A 19661-nucleotide genomic window follows, 5' to 3' on the forward strand; every position below is an offset into this window, starting at 1 on the left:
CGGCTGCTCTAGAGATACACTAGTACTGTAAGACAACCTGGAACTTTCAAAATCAGTTTCAGGACCAAGGCTTCCTGCCCAGGTGGGCAGGTCGGTTTTAAGTAAACACTTGCACCCTCTGGCTAACAAAAATTCGGTTAAGCGTAATCTCATCCTTTTGTTTTAATCTTCACAACCATCTATGAAGCTAATGCTATTTTACAGCTGATGTAACTACTGTACAGAGCCGCCTTTGATAACTTTATCAGCTAGCAAACGGGCAATAACCTGCCTGAGGTTAAGCAACTAGCAAGGCGCAGGGCAAGTCTGGCTCCAGAACTCAAGCTTTTGCCCTCAGCCATTCCACCTTCCTACAACGTTAGCCACATCAAGTTTACAGAATATAACACTGCTGACGTGTGACCATATTTTCATTACACAGTGCTTAACTGTTACCTACTCAAAAATGGTAGCCCAAATTTAACCTCAGAACAGCTTATTTTCTGATCATACACTTACTATTCATCTCGTGACCAATGTTTTAGGCGTGGAGCCTGAAAAATCCCAATATTCACTGCACTCAAGGGCTTACCTATAGCTTAACATGAATAGAGTAACATCATGAAAATGATTTGCAATGTGACATGTCATTACCAATCTCTAAATTTTATTTTGTATTAATATTTCCAACTATTGTCTAAATATGTTAACATAACCCATTTCAGTCCCTTTTGCCTTTTTTTTCAAGTTCATATAACGGTATCCTCCCTTGCTTTTTGGTGTTTTTTTTTTTTTTTAATCACTTCTACATTTCCCCTTAAAAGCTATCTGTAGAGTCTTGCAATAATAAAACCAAAACAAACTATCCTAACTGCCTGAATTTCAATTCCCTCTTTTGGAAAATGAAAAAAGACACCGATCCACCATAGTTGCACCCTGAGACCTAGAAAATATAAGTCTACGATGACAGTGCCCAACATGTTAACAGGTGAATGGAAAAAAACATGTCTGTGGGGCCTCGCCATCCTAGCTCCCCGCTCCCGACGCCTAAAAGCACAGCGAGAAGGGCGACCGCGACTCCCCGCCACAGCCCGAACCCGAACCGGGCAGGCCCGGCTCCTTCCACTCCCGGCTCCCGCCGGCCGCCGGCTGGGGATACCGGACGAGGTGTGGACCCGCGTTCCCCACTCCCCAGTTCCCAGTGTGCTCGGGACGGGAAGGAAAAACCGAGGCAAGTGAGGCTCCATTCCCAAGTGGCTGAGAGGACCCCGACGGGGTGGGGAGAAACCAAGGCAGAAGGCAATAAAACCAGCCCAGGCACAAAAACGGGGTCCGAGGCCCGCAGCTCCCACCTCCCGCCTCCGGCCCCGGGGTGCAGGGATCCGCGAGCAGATTGGCTGGCGAAACAGCGCGCAGGCACTGGACCCCCTGTGCCCGCCGCACCCGCGTGTGCGGGGCCCCGACTCCCCCAGTTTACTCACCGGGGCCTGGGAACCCGGCATCCGGCGGAGGTTCCGCTGGCCGAGCTGTCGAGGTTGGGAGGCGATCGAGAGGACGCCTGCAGCCCCCGGCGGCTAGGTCCACCTGCCCCGCCTCCGAACGGGCGCGCGCAGAGCGTTCCGGGAACCGGGGGCGGGGCTTGCTGCGGGGGCGGGGCTTATTGGGGGCGGGGCTTGCTGCGAGGGAGGGGCTCTGGTTCCCCTGGGAAAAGCCCTTCTGGCTGTGCGGGTGGGGAGGGAAGTGGATGAGAGTGGAGAGGTTTTTAGTGTGTCCTGAGCTAATAGTGGAGAAAAGGTGGCAATACAGTCAGGCTGGATTGCCGTCCTCTTCCTCCATGGATAGATGACCCGCCCCTCTCTTAGAAACTGGTCCTCTAAGGTTCCAATGGGAAGCGCTCACCAATACCTGTCAACTGATTTTGATAACAGGAGTTGCAAATTTGTATTTGCGTTCAAGTCTAGTGCAGTGGTTATTTTCAACCTTTTTAAATTAAGGAACTGCGTTGTGTTTAATGGAGCTTTACTTGGAAGGCCAAAGTAGACAGATAAAGGTGACATTTTTAATTTGCAAAGTATTATATAACCTCACCTTTGTATTGAAATACTTATACAGGTAATTGAGAACAGTGAGGAAGGTGTGAAGAAAAGGAACTTTTGAAATAGTGGTTACAGCTGAAGGTTCCTTCTTACATCAGCCTCAGAAGCCAAGAGAATTCTCTGTTTGGTTCCATAGTAACAAGGAAATCCTGACTCACAGTTTAGAACTTACTGATGTACTCAATTTGCTCTCCTTAAAATCTCACTGAATTTTTTAAACACATATTAATTGTGAAGTATACATATATAAATTATCCCATATTTGCACATTTTAAAGAATAATAAAAAATATCTAGGTATCACTTCGGAGCTGAAGATACAGAAAAATACCAGTACTTTTAAAGCCTTTTAGGAAGGCTTCTCCTTAAGTATCTCTTTCCCTCCTACCAAGAAATACCATTATGCTGAATTTTATATTACTCGTCCCCTTACTTTAAAAAAAGTTATATATATGATTCCATAAAAATATAGTTATCCTGGTGTTGTATTTTATATAATGAATCATACTCTTCTTTTTTCACTACACTCTGAGGTTTTGAGATTCATCTATACTTAAATCCATTTCACATGAGCTAAGCTGGCACATCATTATCCATGACACCTGCTGTGGTTACATTCAAAACTTTTGCCTGGAAATAGTCTCTTTTAATTTGCATTTTCCCCCTTGCTATCTGGGTTGTGCATGTTTGTGTATGCTGGTGGCTATTTGTGCTTCTGTGAAATGCCTGTTCTCAATTCTTGACTCATTTTTAATTGGCTTCTTTGCTTTTGAAAATTAATTTATACATAATTATGTATTTTAAAAGTTTACATATGGGTGGTGGTACACAATGCAATATACAGATCATGTATCATAGGAATGTACACTTGAAACCAATATGATGCTCTTTACCAATGTCACTTCAATAAATTTTGTAGAGAGCCGCCTGGGAGGCACCTTGCATTTTCTTATAATTATTGTCAGCTGAACTCAGAGCATAGGCAGAGCCACGCCCTGGGAACATGCTTCCCCAATAAGGCTGGACATGTTAATCAGGCAGGGGCGGAACTAGATATGTAAATCTAGGCCTTTAAAATAAACCTGCTGCTTTGCCGCCTCTCCATTAGAGAGGATGGCGCCCACCTGGCCCCAACTTAAAATCTATTTCTGCATCTTGGTCTTTCTTTAATTTCTTAATCCCCAGCTCCTCCACTCAGCAAATGGACTGTTTCCTTTTCCATGAAGGACATGGAAAAGAGAGAAACAGCCCCCCCACAAATTTAATTAGTAAAAAATAATAAAACATTTTTCAAAAAAAGTTTAAATACTTCCCTTTTATCAAATTCTATTCTAATGCATTAACCTAATAGTAGCCTTTGGTTTTTCCTAATTGCCATTGATTATTATAGTAGTCTCCACCCCATAAGATCATTGGAATTAATCTTGTCTTGCTATTAGAACAACAGAACCATTTTCTCTTTTGGCATTAGCAATAAAGATCCTCTTATTTCCCAGGCCTATGCAAACTTTTGTATAGGGTGTCCCAAAATTCATGCAAGAAGTAATTTTGATAGAAAACACAGGTTTATAATTAAAAATTGTAAATTTTTTATTGATTCATAAAGTATACAGTATAAGGTTATGTATGGAATAGCACATCGGGTAAATGGCCTCCACAGCTTTGCTGGCACATATGCATAGCCGTGGTCTTCATTGGTCTTCATTGTCCCTGCTCCTGGCCATAATTGGTACTTGGTAATGCTTATCAAATTGAAGGGATTGAAATCAAAGGGCAACAAATATTAGAATCTGATTCAATAAACCAAGTAAAATTAGGCTTTTATTTGTTGTTGTTGTTGTTGTTGTTAGTGCTCACGCAAAATTCAAATCTTGCGTGAATTTTGGGACACCCTATACCTACAACCATTCCTCTCCTTGTCTCCATTTTAATGAGCCTCAGACACATACAAAATATATAGTATGCAAGAAGTTATGCCAGTTAGGATTAGCTTTAATTACATAAAACAGAATACTCAACAGTTTTGTAAATAAGACACAGCTTTGCTACTTTCTTGTATAAAGGAGTCCGGGGATCATAAAGCAATGCCACAGTTGTAACGCCACAGACTTCTCTTTTTATTTTATTTTATTTTTTCATTTTACTTATTTTTTGTGCCACAATCCTAATTGTTGGCTTCCATCCTCTCTAATATGCTGGTTTTCATCCTCATATCTACCTTATAGTTAAGATGCATGCTCTAAACATCTTGTCTGAATCCTAGTCAGCGAGTAGAAGGAAGTGGTAGCAGGAAATGTTGAAAAGGGGATGGCTCTTCTGGCTACTTATTCAAGGAGTTTTCTGGGAAGTACAAGCCAACCATATATGCTTTCATGTGATTGACTGTAACTGAGTCATTTAGCCATATCCAGCTGCAAAGGACTCTTAGAAGTGTGCCCTTTCACCTGTGCTCAACAACTCCTACCCCCAATGAAATCAGAGCTCTGTTACTAAAAAAGAAGCAAAGAATGGATATTGGGTAGGAAATGAACAAGACTTACCTCAGCAGATAATAGAGTAGAGAAAGAGGAGATAGACCTTACCAAGATACTTGAGCCCAATCCAAGAATCTTGGAATACGTAGCTTATCACATGGCAGCTTAGTTCCCCTATGGGGTGTACCTGTTTTTAGAAAGGTAATAAAAAGGGTATAAAAGCTTTGCCATAAAATTGACAGCATCTGACAATATTACCACATATCAGTCTTCCAGTTTCCAACATAAGTGGTGGTGAATATAGGTCGTTAGGTGTTCAGAGGAATAAAACACTCACTCAATGAAGGTCTTCTCCCAGTGCCAGTTATAAGCCATCAAATTCTTTAATACCAATTTGGGGGCAGACACATCAAAGTGTACTCCTGGTCCTAGCATTAGAAGTGGTAGATATTCTTTTGGTTAACTGTATTTGATGTTGATAGGTACAAGGACAAGTATAGTTTCAATAAAAAGCGTATCATTCACCCTGGCTGGTGTGGCTCAGTTGATTGGAGTGTCATCCCATATACCAGTGGTCGGCAAACCACAGCTCACGAGCCACAGGCTCTTTGGCCCCTTGAGTGTGGCTCTTCCACAAAATACCACGTACGGGCACGTACGTACAGTGCGATTGAAACTTCGTGGCCCATGCGCAGAAGTCGGTTTTCGGCCTGGGCGAGTCTATTTTGAAGAAGTGGCCTTAGAAGAAGTGAGGGGTGTCGGTCGGGTGATGGGAGACGCAGCGCGGGGGAGGCATGAGTGATTCATGCACTAGTTGAGTGAGCCAGTCAGTCAGCAGTCTCATTGTGCAGTGGTTAGTGCTAGTCGTGTCAGCAAATTGCACTCGGGTGACAAAAATACCTACTTGAAGCATAAAGTTACCTGTATTTTTCCAACCAGCTGCAAATCCTACAGGTATTTTTGTCAATTTAAGAATTGTAATTATTTTGTGTTGGTAGCTTTATTATTATAAAATGAGGACGTTTTTAGCAAAGGCCAGCTTAGGAGTACCCTAATTAAGTTAATAACAATGTACCTACCTATATAGTTTAAGTTTAAAAAATTTGGCTCTCAAAAGAAATTTCAATCGTTGTACTGTTGATATTTGGCTGTGTTGACTAATGAGTTTGCCAACCACTGCCATATACCAAAAGGTCCTGTGTTTGATCTCTGTCGGGCGAGTACCAGAAGGCATCCAACGGATGGTGGCAGCTGAGATGGATGCATGCCTGTAGTTGAAAGCTAGGCAAGCAGGGAGATGCAGCACTTCCTGGGAGGGAAAACTACTACACAGGGTGATATAGAGCCTCTCCGTGTTTGGGAAGAAGGAAGTTTCATGTGTTGTAATCGAGCATTAGTTTCACACCTCAACCAGCCAAGCCCTCATTGTTACACCACTTTTAAAGTCCAGATTTTACTGGGTTATTTCCTAAGGCATTTAGGGTTTGAGTTTCTTCCTTTGCAGGATACCTTAGATTCCTTATAATGCCTTAACCAAATAAGATTCCTCTGCCAAAACAACACCCTCTGTTGACATAAAAAAAAGCAGCTTGCACAGTTACTAAAAGAAAAAAAAAAAGGCTTGTTTTTTTCCTAAGATAGATGAGCCCACTCATCCTGTCTTTATATAAGAAAGAAAAAGTTAATTTTTCTCAACAGTATCTGAAAGGTGATTTTCTGTGCCTGCCTATTCTAAGAGGTAGCTGGAAATTTTCTTGTTAGAATAAAAATAGGAAGAAAATGCATTTATTCTCTGCTAATGCATTCCTTTGCTAGAGAATCCAATTAAAAAGCAGGTCTATGCTTTGTACATTTCTTCTATTCCCCATAATGTCAAACTCTATGAGGCCTGGTACGTTGTGCCTTGCTCTGTTGTATTTTGTGCCTTTAAATCAACGCAGCAGATCCAAGCAACAGCAGCCCCCTGATCACCGCAGCCTCCTGATCACCACAGCCTCCTGATCACCACACCCTCTGTCTGTGGAACAGCAACTGTACGTGAAGCCTCCCCCCACCAGCCAGAAGAGCCAACACAGCTGTGAACAACACCCACCAGAGGAGCTGCTGCCAACTGGAAAGCAGCTGCTACCGCAACCGTCTGAGCAGCAACCACAACCCAAGGAGCCCCTGCCACCCAGGGAGCAGCCACTGAACACCTCAACATCTACATATGTCAGCGAGATCAAACATGGGTAGGCAAAGAAACCCCCAAAGGAAAGAAAAGGAGGACTCGCCAGAAAAGCAGCTAAGTGAGACAGAGATATGCAACATGACGGAAAAAGAATTCAGAATAAGGTTCCTAGAGTACATGCACCACATGTTCAAGAAGCAAGAAGAAACAGATGAAAAACTCAACTACTTATGCAAGAAGCTAGAAGAAACAGATGAAAAAATCAACAACTTAAGTAAGTCCCAAGAAGAAATGAAGAGTGACATAGCTTCAATAAAAAACTCCATTGAAAGTATCAACAGTAGACTGGGAGAAGCGGAGGACCGAATTAGTGAATTAGAAGACAAGGAAGCAAAACACACTCAAACTGTACGGCAAATGGAGAAAAAAATTAAAAGACAGGAGGAGAGCCTAAGGGAGCTTTGGGACAACATGAAACGAAACAACATACGAATAATAGGGGTGCCAGAACAACAGAAAGATGAACATGGATTAGAAAACCTATTCGAAGAAATAATATCAGAAAACTTCCCTGAGGTGGGGAAGAAAAAAGTCACACAAGCCCAGAGAGTCCCAAACAAGGTGAACCCGAAAAGACCCACACCAAGACACATCATAATTACCATGGCAAATGTTCAGGATAAAGAGAGAATCTTACAGGCTGCAAGAGAGAGACGGAAAGTAACATACAAGGGATCTCCCATTAGATTATCAAATGATTTCTCAACAGAAACACATCAGGCCAGAAAAGAATGGACGGAAATCTACAAAGTGATGCAAAGCAAAGGACTGAATCCAAGAATACTCTATCCAGCAAGGCTATCATTCAAAATTGAAGGGGAAATAAGAAGCTTCACAGACAAAAAAGGGCTAAGGGAGTTTATCACCACCAAGCCAGCCATGCAAGAAATGCTAAAGGGACTGGTGTAAAAAGAAGAAATATCAAGCTCAGAAAGAAAACAGCCACACACACACACACAAAAAGAAATGGCTACAAACAAATACCTTTCAATAATAACTTTAAATGTAAATGGACTAAATGCTCCAACCAAAAGACATCGAGTGGCTGAATGGATAAAAAAACATGACCCATACATCTGCTGTCTACAAGAGACCCACCTCATTAGAAGGGACTCACACAGACTGAAAGTGAAGGGATGGAAAAATATCTTTCACGCAAATGGAAAGGAAAAGAAAGCTGGGGTAGCAATACTTATATCGGACAAAATACATCTCAAAGTGAAGGCCATAACCAGAGATAAGGAAGGCCACTTCATAATACTAAAGGGATCAATACAACAAGAAGATATAACCCTGGTAAACATATATGCACCCAATGCAGGAGCACCCACATACATAAGAAAACTTCTGGAAGATATCAGGGGAGAGATCGACAACAATACAATCATAGTAGGGGACTTTAATACACCACTGACATCACTGGATAAATCCGCTAGACAAAAACTCAGCAAAGAAACAGCAATCCTAAATGACTCACTAGATCAGATGGACTTAATTGACATCTTCAGAACACTTCACCCCACAGCTGCGGAATATACATTCCTCTCAGGTGCTCATGGGACATATTCAAAAATAGACCACATATTGGGTCACAAGCAAAGTCTCCACAAATTCAAGAAGATTGAAATCATAAAAAGCTTCTTCACAGACCACGATGGCATAATGTTAGAAATAAACTACAATAAAAACAACCCAAAATACTCAAACACTTGGAAGCTGAATAGCATGTTATTAAATATTGATTGGGTTACCGATGACATCAAAGAAGAAATTAAAAACATCCTGGACACTAATGACAATGAAAACACAACAATCCAAAACCTCTGGGACACAATGAAAGCAGTCCTGAGAGGGAAGTTTATAGCTCTACAGGCCTATCTCAAAAAACAAGAAAAAATGGTAGTCAATCATCTAACTCTACAACTCAAAGAATTAGAAAGAGAGCAACAAGAAAACCCCAGAGTGAGCAGAAGGAAGGAGATAATAAAGATTAGAGCAGAAATCAATGAAATAGAGACCAAAAAAACAATACAGAAAATCAATGAAACCAAGAGCTGGTTCTTTGAAAGGATAAACAAGATTGACAAACCCCTAGCCAGGCTCACCAAGAAGCAAAGAGAGAGGTCCCAAATAAACCAAATCAGAAATGATAGAGGCGAAATAACAACAGACCCCACAGAAATACAAATGATTGTTAAACAATACTACGAGCAACTCTACTCCAACAAACTGGACAACCTGGAGGAAATGGACAAATTCCTAGAAAAATACAACATTCCAAAACTCAATCAGGAAGAATCTAAAAACCTCAATAGGCCAATAACTATGGAAGAAATTGAAGCAGTCATCAGAAAGCTTCCAGCAAACAAAAGCCCAGGGCCAGACGGCTTCACAGGGGAGTTCTACCAAACATTCAAGGAAGAACTAAAACCTACCCTCCTCAGACTACTACAAAAAATTCAAGAGGAAGGAACGCTTCCAAGCTCATTCTATGAAGCCAGCATCACCCTAATACCAAAACCAGGTAAAGACATCACAATGAAAGAGAATTACAGGCCAATATCCCTCATGAACATAGATGCCAAAATCCTCAACAAAATCTTAGCAAATCGGATCCAGCAGTACATCAGAAGGATCATACACCATGACCAAGTAGGATTCATCCCAGAGATGCAAGGATGGTACAACATCCGTAAATCAATAAATGTGATACATCACATAAACAAATTGAAAGAAAAAAACCACATGGTCATATCAATTGATGCAGAAAAAGCATTCGACAAAATCCAACACCCATTTTTGATAAAAACTCTCAGAAAGGTGGGAATAGAAGGATCATACCTCAACATAATAAAAGCCATATATGACAGGCCCACTGCCAACATCATACTCAATGGACAAAAACTAACACCATTTCCCCTAAGAACAGGAACAAGACAGGGATGCCCACTCTCACCACTCCTGTTCAACATAGTACTGGAAGTATTAGCCATTGCAATTAGGCAAGAAGAAGGAATAAAAGGCATCCAAATTGGAAAAGAGGAAGTAAAACTGTCCTTATTTGCAGATGACATGATATTATACATACAAAACCCTAGAGACTCCATCAAAAAGCTACTAGACTTAATACATGAATTTGGCAATGTAGCAGGATACAAAATTAACCCCAAGAAATCTGAGGCATTTCTATACACCAACAGTGAACTTTCAGAAAGGGAGATCAGAAAAACAATCCCATTTACCATCGCACCAAAAAAATTAAGATACCTAGGAATAAACTTAACTAAAGAGGTTAAAGACCTCTACTCAGAAAACTACAGGACGTTGAAAAAAGAGATAGAGGAAGACATAAACAGATGGAAGAACATACCATGTTCTTGGATTGGTAGAATCAACATCATTAAAATGTCCATACTACCCAAAGCAATCTATACATTCAACGCACTTCCCATTAAAATACCAATGGCCTTCTTCAAAGATCTAGAACGAACTCTCCAAAAATTCATCTGGAATAAAAAAAGACCCCGAATAGCTGCAACGATCCTGAGAAAGAACAAAGTAGGTGGGATCTCAATGCCAGATATCAAGCTGTATTACAAAGCCACTGTTCTCAAAACTGCCTGGTACTGGCACAAGAACAGACATATAGATCAGTGGAATAGAATAGAGAGTCCAGAAATTAGCCCGAACCAATATGCTCAATTAATTTTTGACAAAGGAGGCATGAACATACAATGGAGCCAAGATAGTCTCTTCAATAAATGGTGTTGGGAAAATTGGACAGACATATGCAAGAAAATGAAACTAGACCACCAACTTACACCATACACAAGAATAAACTCAAAATGGATAAAGGACTTAAATGTACGACAGGAAACCATAAAAATTCTAGAAGAATACAAAGGCAACAAAATCTCAGACATATGCCAAAACAATTTCTTCACTGATACAGCTCCTAGGGCAGTTGAAACTAAAGAGAAACTGAACAAATGGGACTACATCAAAATAAAAAGCTTCTGCACAGCAAAAGAAACCATCAACAAAACAACAAGAAAACCCACCTCGTGGGAAAACATATTTGCCAACGTCATATCGGATAAGGGCTTAATCTCCAAAATTTATAGGGAACTCATACAACTTAACAAAAAGAAGATAAACAATCCAATCAAAAAATGGGCAAAGGATCTAAATAGACACCTTTCAAAAGAGGACATTCAGAAAGCCAAGAGACATATGAAAACATGCTCAAAGTCACTAATCATCCGAGAGATGCAAATCAAAACAACAATGAGGTACCATCTCACACCTGTCAGAATGGCCATCATCAACAAATCAACAAACGACAAGTGCTGGAGAGGATGTGGAGAAAAAGGAACACTTGTGCACTGCTGGTGGGAATGCAGACTGGTGCAGCCACTATGGAAGGCAGTATGGAGGTTCCTCAAAAAATTGGAAATGGAACTCCCATTTGACCCTGTGATCCCACTACTAGGAATATATCCCAAGAAACCAGAAACACCTATCAGAAAGGATATATGCACCCAGATGTTCATAGCAGCACAATTCACCATAGCTAAGATCTGGAAACAGCCTAAGTGCCCATCAGTAGATGAATGGATTAGAAAACTGTGGTACATCTACACGATGGAATACTATGCTGCTGTTAAAAAGAAGGAACTCCTACCATTTGCAACATCATGGATGGAACTGGAGAGCATTATGCTAAGTGAAACAAGCCAGTCAATGAAGGAAAAATACCACATGATCTCACTCATTCATGGATAATAAAGACCATTACAAACTTTTGAACAATAATAGATACAGAGGCAGAGCTGCCTCAAACTGATTGTCAAACTGCAGTGGGAAGGCCAGAGAGAGTTGGGGGGCAGGAGGGAGGGGAGTAAGAGATCAACCGAAGGACTTGTATGCATGCATATAAGCATAACTAATGGACATAAGACACTGGGGGGTAAGGGAGGGTAGTGGTTTGTCAAGGGCGGGGGGGGGGGAAAAGGATACTTATGTAATACCCTTTGTAATACTTTAAGAGGAAAATAAAAAAAAAATAAATAAATAAAAAAAAAAAAAAAAAAAAATGTCAAACTCTATGAGCGCAGATACAGAAATATCTGAGTCTCTGAGTCTCCTACCTCCAGCACCTACTGCCATATGTCACAGTACTGTTTGTAGTGGGGTGAATAATGGCCCCCCAAAATATCTAAGTCCTAATCCTCTCAACCTGTGAATGCTACTTGATATGGCAAAGGGGACTTTGCAGATGTGATTAAGGGTTTTGAGATGGGGATTCTCTGGATGGGCCCTAACTATTATTTTTATTTATAAGAGACAGACAGAGGGAGATTGGACAGATTAGAAGGCAAGGTGACCACTGAAGCAAAATACTGTGCTGCTGGATGTGAAGATTAGGGAAGGAGCTACAACTAAAAGAATGCAGCTCTAGAAGCTAGAAAAGGCAAGAAAATAGATTCCCCCCTAAGCCTCCTACAGGTGAGTGACTGCCAGCAATGGGATTTCACCCAGTGAAACTGACTCAGATTTCTGAACTCCAGAACTTCAAGAAATTATGTTTTTTTTAAGCTACCAAGTTTATGGTCATTTGTTCTAGTAGCCATAGTGTTAAATAAATGAAGCAATGAACAGTAAGTATTTAGTAAACATTACATCAATTACAAGATGCTCAGGTTGATTTAAAAATGATGTGTGAGAGGAAAGATCATAGATGTACTGTATATTCATTATTATTATTATTAGCCTTAAAATATTCTTTGGATGTGAGAGAAACACCATCCTTCAAATATATGTACAGAATTAAAACTGAATACATTTATCTAACCTGGGGTTTTTATTTACCAAACATTACTCTGATTGTTTTTGGTTGGTTTTGGTTCGTTAATATTGCTCAATATGTTAGTTTTATGGTAATACTAGAGGCCCGGTGCATGAAATTCATGCACTCGGGGTTGGGGGGATTCCTCAGCCCAGCCTGTGCCCTCTTGCAGTCCAGGAGCCCTGCGATTGATCACCCTGCAGAGGGAGGCCCCACCCACCCAGCCTGGGCCTCCCTCTGTGAGGCGATCGATCACAGGGCTCCGTGATCCATTGCTCCAAAGAGGTAGACCCTGACCACCTGGCTGGAGCTCCACGATGGATCACACCTTCAGAGGAAGGCCACGCCCACCTGCCACAGCCTGCTGGTCGGTGGCCTGGGCCTCCCTCTTTGGGGCAATTGTGGAGCCCCCCTATTGATCTACCCACTGGCCTGTGGCCTGGGCCTCCCTCTGCGGGGCAATCATGGGGCAATGGCGGGGCCCCCCAACCAATTGCATTGCACCCACCTTGGCTGGCCTGGCACCAGTGGGTGTCATAGTGTGGTCTTCTGGAAGGTTGTTCCGCTGTTCGGCCATTCGGTTGATTTGCATATTATGCTTTTATTATTATAGATGTTTCATTTGCTTATTCACTTATTCACAATATTTAGGTGTTGCCTACTCTCCGAATACACCAATTCATAAGAAATCTGTCTTCTAGACATTTGACATCTATCAAGAGAGATACAGATAGACACTATGTGGTTTATATTAGTTACCCACTTACCACTGCTTGGATTACTTTAATTATACATATATAATCTATATTCTCAAAAGCATTTGTATTCCTGTAAGGCAGGCTTTTCTTCATTCACCTATGTATTTTAATAGCACCTAGTTCGATGCATTTCATGAAGAAAATCTTTAAATTTTTGATTAATTGCATCTATTAGCGAGCAATTCATTCTTTATTGACTGAATAAGGACCAAAGCACTGGTGTGTGTGTGTGTGTGTGTGTGTGTGTGTGTGTGTGAGAGAGAGAGAGAGAGAGAGAGAGAGAGAGAGAGAGAACTTGGTGGTAACATTTTTCTGTTCCTGCTTCTTTCAAAATAAATTGAGTATGGTGCTTAATTTTCTTTTAAAATGAAAGAATAAAAACAGAACTTATCAAATTACCATTAATGACTTTATAGTTGAGAAATATACATATATATTCTGTTAACTACTATATCTCAGTACTATTTTATGATTCATTAGAAGAATATAATATGCTCTCAAAAAGATTTATTAAAATAGAGTTTTATACATACATTTTAATGGCTTTTGTAGGTTTAGAATTTGCTGCAAGATATGAAATATCTTTATTCCGTAACATTAATTTTTATATTCTGTACATCTTGTTCAGGAAGAGTATAGAAAGAAATGTCAAAGCTATTTTTCAAGTAAGTATCAATGCTATTTTTTATTCAAAAAATAAGATGAAGAATTTTTAGATTGGGTTCAATAAGGAAGAGAGAATATGTTGGCTTCTACAAAATTTCTCTTCTAATTTTGATCCCCTCCTAGATATGTTCAGGCTCCCTAGATAGTCTTGTCTTCCTAGTTCTCAATGTGGCATCTTTGCCTCTGGACCTGAAATTTCTTTTCCCTTAATCTCCTACTGTGGGAAGTTTAGTGACACCCTCTACCAACACTAACATGTAGATCCGAAAACTTTTACTGACTGGAATTACCTGGTTTAGGCTCATTAATGCTCCCCTTTGATTACATCAGGCTTGTATCTACTGGTGCTTTGCTCGAGTTATGCAACTCATAGGATTTTACAGTGTGAAAGGATAGTAAAATTCAGCTGGACATCATTTCTCTTAGTAGATCAATCTCTTCAACACTCCAAGCAGTTGGTTCCAATACTTTGTTCTGAAATAGCCAAGAAAGGCAACTAACACTCCCAAAGCCAGGAAAAACTGCTGCAAATTGTCCACAAGTTAAAATGAGTTTCCCTATCCGTTTCATACATTGGTCCTAGCTCTCTTTGTGGAGCTACAGAAAATACTATAATCCCTCTTCTAGAAGAAAGTCCTACCAATATATGAATATGGTCCTACTTTTCTTCCCAGGTTTTTAGAGAGGAGTATTTCAATCTCTTTGAAAATTCTCCATGTGACTTTGTAGCCAGAATAAAAGCAGTGATTGTCAATGCAAAATACACTATTTTGGCAAATATTGCTCTGTCAGTGCAGCTCAAGAAAAATAAAAGCATAAATTCTTCACATCAACCTTACTTTAAATTTCAAAATAAAACTTCTGGTGAACACAACTGGGTAAACTAGATAGCCCACCATCCCCCACACATAGAAATTGAAAACCGTTGACCATGTAGAAGCCAACCCTTGCCAAGTATCTACATGGACTCCACTTCTCACTCACAATGGTAATTGACAGCACTCCCCCTAACAATCAGAAGCAGAGAGGGATGGGATAGTTTAATCAGCAAGTGGCTTTCATACTGTATCGCAGTCCTTCAGGCTGCAAGCCCTTGCTTGTCCAAGGTCAACGTAAATCAGAAGCTCAACCTAGAAGTTACCTCCTCAAAACTCAGGATCTGACCAATTAATGAACCCTAGTTCAAGACTGTAGGTTCCTGAATGTAAGAGAAATGTCAGGATCAATTTTATCTGTGAGCTGCACATTATGCAGTATTCCAGCTGGATTATGATAAAACTAACTGGGAATGTTTATTCTCTTTCGTTCTATGAAGTTTTTAAAAAGTAGAATTTTAGGAGAAGAACGAGACTTTAGAGATTATCTAGTTGGGTCTAGCTCAGTGGTCGGCAAACTGTGGCTCGCGAGCCACATGCGGCTCTTTGGCCCCTTGAGTGTGGCTCTTTCACAAAATACCACGTGCGGGCGCCCACGTACAGTGCGATTGAAACTTCGTGGCCCATGCGCAGAAGTCGGTATTTTGTGAAAGAGCCACACTCAAGGGGCCAAAGAGCTGCATGTGGCTCGTGAGCCACAGTTTGCCGACCACTGGTCTAGCTCGATGCTCTCATTTCACAAAGAGAAAATTGAGGCCCAGAGTGGTAGAGTAACTTGAAAGCATCACACAGCTAAGAAGCAGCAGAGCTCCTACTGTCTCCCAGTCCAGGCTCTACCTCCAGCCTCTGAAGGAAAACCCCAGGAGGCCCTTTTCTATCATCTCACCCCCCTCTCTGTTTCTGCACTTCGGCAGGGGTGAGTGTCCCCCTCTAGAAGAGAGAAAAGACTTAACTGTGCATTCTCTCTGCTGTGTTACAGTGTAAACTGTGGGCTAGGCTAGAGTAAGGAGGAGGAGGGGGCAGCTTTGGGAAGGTCATATTTATAGGGCAGAGTGCCTCCCAAATCCCTACAACATCCTGGTGCCTCAATGTCTACGGGCTGAAAAATCAGTGCATAGAAAGGGACTTTCTTGGTCACCCTGTAACTAGGAGTGCAGCTGCACTGGCGACCGCACAATTATCCAGGAGCAACCAGGCATCGGTCCAGCACCTCTGACGGAGCTGCAGGGAGCTGACTTCTTCCCTCCACACTTAGAGAGATGCATTGCTTGAGCTCTCCCAGGCTCGCAGGGGAGAAGCAGATTAAGAAGCTACAGAATTGAACCCAAAAATACCGTTTCACCAGGCGCAGTCTCATTTCTCAGTGCTGGTTTATTTACAGAGAAATGTGCGTGTGTGTATGGGGGGGGGGGGGGGAGAGTGGGGGGGAGGAGAATAGAGATGTTTGGTGGAATGTACAGTCTCAATATTTCAAGGTGTAGTAGCTTGATTTAGGCTTTTGTTTTTTTTTAACTTGGGCCTGACATAGAGAAACAGATTTCTTAGAATTTTAAGGGACCTGAGAAGCCATGAAGTACAAAATACCAATTAATTGAAGCATCCAATCTGTAACAGGCTTAAAGCCCTTTAATTCATCATGGAGAAATGAAAATAAATGATAAATTTTAATTTGGTAATTTCTACTAATAAAATATTAACTGGAGAGAGAGAAGACTGAGACTGTTACCTAAATATTTTACTGGCCCATGAATTTCACATTTAAGTGCTTTGTACCTCAATCACTACCACAGGAAACATAGTTGCTTATCATTTTAGGTAGCTTTCAAGAGAAGTGGTTCACAAAAATGCCTACTACGTGCTGAGTACTTTACAGGTAAAGACAGATGGCAAAAACAAATAGGACATGGTCCTGCCATCAAGGAGTTTACAACAAAGGCAAGAAGCCCAACAACTCTATTTTATCTGTATTTACTTCCTAACCTCTGACCTCTCTCCTAAGCTCCAGTTCTGAACTTTTAACAAAGTGCTTAACCCCTGCCTCCCTACATCCATATATTCCAGTGCATTCCTCAAGCCAAAATGTCTAAAGCTGAGTGCCTTGTTTTCCCTCCAAAATTGATTTTCCTGTTTTCATAAATGATACTAATATTTTCAAAGTCATCCAAACACAAGACCTTGGAGTTCATTTTCATTCCACCCTTTTCTTTATTCTCAAACTCAATCATGTCATCCTATTGATCCTTTCTTCCTAATCTCTGGATTTCCTTCCTCTCCCCCTCTTCTTCCTCTCCCCCTCATCTTCCTCTCTCTGGAGCCGAACCTAAGACCCTTCAGTCCGCAGGCCAACGCTTAATCCACTGCGCCAAACCAGTCACGGCTGTTTAGAAGGAAGATAAAACAACCTCAAAAAGAATTGTTTTCAATTTTCAGTTGAGGGGTTATTTTAAAGCAAATACATGAACCTGGTGAAAGGGAGTAAGAGAGTGAGGAGGGAGTGTGGGAAAGAGAGGCTTTGCAATGACCCTTTAATACAGTTCCTCATGTTGTGGTGACCCCCAATTTCATTGTTACAAATTGAACATAACTAAAGCATAGTGATTAATCACAAAAACAATATGTAATTATATATGTGTTTTCTGATGGTCTTAGGCGACCCCTGTGAAAGGGTTGTGACCCACAGGTTGGGAACCGCTGCAAGAAGGAAAGGAGAAAGGCAGAGGGTTTGAATCCGTACCAAAAGGAGGGAAAAAGAACTCTACTTGGACACAGAGCAATCCAAGTAAGACCCCAGAGGCTTGAAATAGTGTGCAACTTGGGGAATTATGATGTGTTCCAACCATAAAGTGAAAGAAAGGATGGAAGGAGATGAGGTTGGAGAAAGGGGTCCCAGGCTGTCCTCACATGGAAGTCATTACAAAGCCTCTCTTTCCCACACTCCCTCCTCACTCTCTTTCTCCCTTTCACCAGGTTCATCTATTTGCTTTAAAATTACCCCTCAATTGAAAATTGAAAACAATTCAGGAAGGAAGATTTGCAACATAAATGGCATCTGTGAATGCTCTGGAAAGTAATCTGTTATATACATCATTCTTTTTGAGATTGTTTTTTTTTTTAATATATTTTATTGATTTTTTACAGAGAGGAAGGGAGAGGGATAGTTAGAAACATCGATGAGAGAGAAACATCAATCAGCTGCCTCCTGCACACTCCCCACTGGGGATGTGCCTGCAACCAAGGTACATGCCCTTGACCGGAATCGAACCCGGGACCCTTGAGTCCGCAGGCCGAAGCTCTATCCACTGAGCCAAACCGGTTAGGGCTCTTTGAGATTGTTTTATTTTCTTTCTAAAGAACTCAGAAACTCAATGGCAACTTGAAACAGAACCCAATTTAGTCCTGTCATTAAATATAGCACCCTAGAGAATTAACATGTTCAGCTGTTGCCACAGTCTGGTGTAAATCTCTCTATACTCACCTGTTTCCCTTGGGAGAGAGTGACTCACTGGACCATGGCTGAAAACCCCACATAGTCTAAACCAGGGGTGGGCAAACTTTTTGACTCGAGGGCCACAATGGGTTCTTAAACTGGACCGGAGGGCCGGAACAAAAGCATGGATGGAATGTTTGTGTGAAATAATATAAATTCAAAGTAAACATCATTACATAAAAGGGTACGGTCTTTTTTTTTTTTTTTAGTTTTATTCATTTCAAATGGGCCGGATCCGGCCCGCGGGCCATAGTTTGCCCACGGCTGGTAAACCTTGGTAGTCTGTTTGGTTTATTCTCTCAATGGACCTCTTTTCTGTAGCCACACACACCCTCTGTCCATTCCTTGTACTGTTTATAGTACCTCCCATCACAGGGTCTGTGCATTTATGTATTTCCCACATTCAATCTCCTAGCCCACCCTACCAGCCACTGTTCACCCACCTAATCCTCTCTCATTCTTTAGGTCTTATTTTAAATGTCCCCAAGGCAACCGCCACCAACCACTCTGACTTCTCAGACAATCAGAAATATAGCTACCTGTACCATTTATTCATCACACTGATCACATTTGTGATTATTTAATTGAGAGTCTCTCCCACTTCTCCATAAACTTCATGAAAATGGGAACGGAGCTAGTCATTCTCCTCATCGCCATAGAAGTAGTTATGTGTTGATGAACTAGCCAATGTGGCCTTCAGGCTCTGGGGTGGAAGAGAAAAAGCAGGTGCTTTTATTATAAAGGTCAATGGGACTGGCAGGAATTTGTCCACTCTCCTTTATGATGGGCCTTTCAAAAGGCTTGTTTAATCCCACAGGGTCCCAGAGGACCCCATTACGCTCCTGGATTTTGTAGCTGGCATCAAAGAAAGCAGGTCTCTAATACCCTCACGTCATTTACAAGCTAATCTTTAAATCTTTCTCCTTAGGCCTCCTTATGTTCCAGAACAGCTTCTCACCTCTGAGAGTCTCCTTCTCTTATTTCATTTCTTCTGCATATAACACTGTCTCCAAATAGCTTTGCCTTTCTCCACCCCAACCATGGTTGGAGCTCCATCCTTCTTAGCTGAAGATATGCCTTGTCCATGTTCTGGTCCCCCCCAAATGCAGCTCTATGGATACTCCAGCCTGATTCATAGCCTTTCAGTTTCTCAAGTCCTTTACTCCCTCAACCCCCAGAGTTCTGCATATGCTTTTCCACTGCCAGGAGTATTCTTCTTCTTACTCTGCTCATTTGGTTAACTCAGACT

At 41.3% G+C, this 19661-nt stretch overlaps 1 protein-coding gene across 1 annotated transcript in view; it reads right to left on the bottom strand.

The window, feature by feature from the left end:
• The window catches only part of MANEA (mannosidase endo-alpha), a 58948-nt gene extending 57379 nt beyond the window's left edge, over positions 1-1569 (bottom strand). The window contains exon 1 of the mRNA XM_070418059.1: positions 1461-1569. The gene's annotated coding sequence lies outside the window, so the exon portion shown is untranslated. The remainder of the gene's footprint in view (positions 1-1460) is intronic.
• Positions 1570-19661: the final 18092 nt, after the last annotated feature.

The sequence above is a fragment of the Myotis yumanensis genome, unplaced genomic scaffold (assembly GCF_028538775.1).
Source record: "Myotis yumanensis isolate MYYU_CA2020_CCGP unplaced genomic scaffold, mMyoYum1.0.hap1 SCAF_6, whole genome shotgun sequence".
Taxonomy (NCBI): Eukaryota; Metazoa; Chordata; class Mammalia; order Chiroptera; family Vespertilionidae; genus Myotis; species Myotis yumanensis.